The 3,267-nt window shown below is 39.1% G+C and overlaps 1 long non-coding RNA gene across 1 annotated transcript; it reads right to left on the reverse strand.

The window, feature by feature from the left end:
- Window positions 1-250: 250 nt before the first annotated feature.
- LOC142740528 (uncharacterized) lies at window positions 251-2,825 on the reverse strand. The gene is made up of 3 exons (XR_012880757.1): window positions 2,784-2,825; window positions 1,683-1,812; window positions 251-500 (listed from the first exon to the last, which is right to left on the reverse strand). It is a non-coding gene; the product is annotated as an uncharacterized LOC142740528 (long non-coding RNA).
- Window positions 2,826-3,267: the final 442 nt, after the last annotated feature.

Here is a 3,267-nt window from a genome sequence, read left to right on the forward strand (position 1 = left end):
AATACAATTCTATTTATTAATATAAATAATACATACAATAATGTAACAGATGTACAATGTGATATGTTCTAATATGCTCAAAAAAATTTATAATGATAAGACATATGTGATTTTATTGTTAGCATGTATATAAATAACAAGCGTGTAAAAAATATATACAAATATATTGAGAGTGAATATGTGTAAACATAAATGTGAATAAATAAAAATATAAATATAAAAAAAATATATATATATACAACATACCAAGTGTGATGACAAAATTTATATAAGGATATATAAAGTGGATAATAAATAATGTATAATAAATATGTGTGCAGTGTGTGCACAAACACACGAATAAAAATAAGTACCCCATGAAAAGAGCTAAAAAATGATCAAAATTTAGAGTATGTTCAAAACGTATTGTTGAATAGAGTCCAACCAAAAACATTATTCTGAGATATAATATGTGATACTTGGTATTCTATTCAGCCCAATAAATACAGATCGTATGGCCCCTATAAAAAGACAAAAATGATGATGTTAAAAATGCCACCAAATATGGATACAGCCAAAACGCAATAATGCTTAAACCAACAAGCCCACCAATTATTAACAGCACAGTCCAACCATACCAGTCAAATATATACAGGTTTAAAAAGTTAAAAGATAATGATGCTATAGGACCCAAAAAGAAAATATTGTTATAGGAAGGAAGCGAAGGACATTTTCTCATTGAGCCCCAGAGGCGCGCTAGTCTTCAATTTTGTGATCCATTTACATTCGATCCGTTCTAATTTACGGAAAGTATCTCCTCCACGTGATCCAACAAGAATTTTGTCGATGCCATGAACCTTTAAATCCTGCCACTTGTTATTGTGAAAATCGCGGAAATGTCGGGGGATAGATTTCAATTTATCGATTTCTTCCCAGTTATTACCCTCTATTGTTCCAGCCTTTTTAATGTCCCTCACGTGTTCTTGAATTCGCATTTTAAGTTCTCTTGTGGTCATGCCTACATAAGACAGGCCACATGGACATGTTGCCATGTACACTACACCAGTAGTACTGCAATTGATGAAGTGTACAATTTTAAAACTTCTTTTCTTTTCAGAATCAGTGAATGTATCAGTTTTCACAATCAATTTGCAAATAGAGCAATGACCACAAGAGAAAGATCCCCACGTCGGCCCTTTAGAGCCAAAAAGATAGGTTTTGGGACTAGGAGCACTATAGTGACTCCGAACTAAGTGGTCACCCAAGGTTTTACTTCTTTTGGCTGTAAGTTGGGGCTTCGGGGGTAGATGTTTTTTTCAAATCTGGATCCGTGAGCAGAATTGGCCAAAAGCGAGTCACAATATTTCTTATCTCCATCCATTGCGAGTTGTATGGAGTAATAAGTCTCACTATATCATCCGTGTTCTTACGTTTTTGTTGAGTAAGCAGATTATTCCTATTACTGTGACAAGCCCTATGATATCCCTTCTCGATATCCTTTTTAGGATACCCTCGTTGTATGAAGCGGGTCCTCAGACATTGTGATTCTCTTTCAAAATTAGAATCGGAGTCACATACACGTCTGGCCCTCAGGAATTGCCCCGTAGGGATAGCCCGTATAACATGAGAGGGATGAAAGGACGATGCATGTAGGAGAGAATTTACAGAAGTTTCCTTACGGAAAATGGTGGTGCTGAGCTTACCTGTATCTTGTACTGTCATTTTGATATCCAAAAAATCCATGTTGGTTTGACTGATCTTACTCGTTAATTTGATGTTCTGTGTGTTGTTGTTCAAAATGGATACAAACTGATCAAGGTCTGCACGCGTACCCTGCCAAATAAAAAGGATGTCATCGATAAAACGCATCCAACTAACAACACATCCAGACACCATATCCATGGCCTCCCGTACAATTTCCTGTTCCCAGTAGCCCAAAAATAAATTCGCATATGAAGGTGCACAGGTGGCACCCATTGCCGTCCCCCGAAGTTGTAAATAGTGTTTGTCCCTGAACACAAAATAATTATGCTCAAAGACAAAACGCAAAAGGAGGATCAGAAATTGGACCAATTCACAATCGTGATCACATGGGCCTAAGAAGTATTGAATAGCTCGCAGCCCTAACTCGTGGTCAATACAGGTGTACAGGGATTCCACATCACAGGATACCAAATACATATCCTGCTCAATGGTCACCCCATCTAGGCGTTTCAACACGTCCGTAGAATCCTTCACATATGATTGTAGATTCTTGACGCATGGACGGAGATAAAAATCCAGGAAGCGACAGATAGACTCACACAAACTCCCACATCCTGACACAATAGGCCGGCCTGGTGGTTTCTTATGATCTTTATGTACCTTTGGTAGGAGGTATAGTGTGGGAGTGATGGGAAACTTCACAGTGAGCCCATCCATGATTTTTTTAGTGATGATGTTATTATCACAAGCTTCCATTAGTATCGCATCCAACTGTCCTTTGAAGTCAGTAGTCGGGTTATATGTCAAACGCTTGTAACACTCCACATCCCGTAATTGCCGATATGCCTCTGATTCGTACATCTCAATAGGCCATATCACCACATTTCCACCCTTGTCAGCCGGTTTAAACACAATGCCCTTCATCTGCTTAAGCTCACGTAAAGCCTTTCGCTGGGCCCAAGATAAATTATCATAGCCACGATCCTGTGGCAACTTCCGAAGCTCGTCAACCACCATTCTGACGAACATCTCCACCGATGGATTTAGTGACAAGGGAGGAAATGTGGTGGACCTAGGGCGAATGGTATCTGGAAACCTACCATTACTGACTTCTTGCTCCTGGAGTAGAGATTCTAGCGCCCAGACCGCTTCCAATTCCTCCTGTGCTGTAAAGAGATGATGAGGTTCATTTTTAGAGTGATACTTTTTGTATATAAGTTTGCGTGCAAACAGAAACACATCCTTGATGGCTAGAAAATCATCAAAGCCTGTCACAGGACAGATTGACAGACCCAAGGAGAGCACTGAGATTTGACTAGGAGTAAATACTATATCTGAGAGGTTGATTACCTTAAGTTCACCTCCTACATTGTCATCCAAAGGGTTGAACTTTCTTTTTGTGGGATTACGTCTGGTTTCATATCTCCTAGTTTTCATAGGTTGGCTCCCCTGAGATGCCCCAGACGTTTACTATAACGTTTATCGTTAGGTCTGGTTCTATATAGGTATTCACATTTGGAAATGCGTAGGGTCTGATTAAATACCAGTAAGGAGGAAGGGACAGGTCTGCAGGGTTTAGTCCTC

Source organism: Rhinoderma darwinii, chromosome 2 (genome assembly GCF_050947455.1).
Source record: "Rhinoderma darwinii isolate aRhiDar2 chromosome 2, aRhiDar2.hap1, whole genome shotgun sequence".
Taxonomy (NCBI): Eukaryota; Metazoa; Chordata; class Amphibia; order Anura; family Rhinodermatidae; genus Rhinoderma; species Rhinoderma darwinii.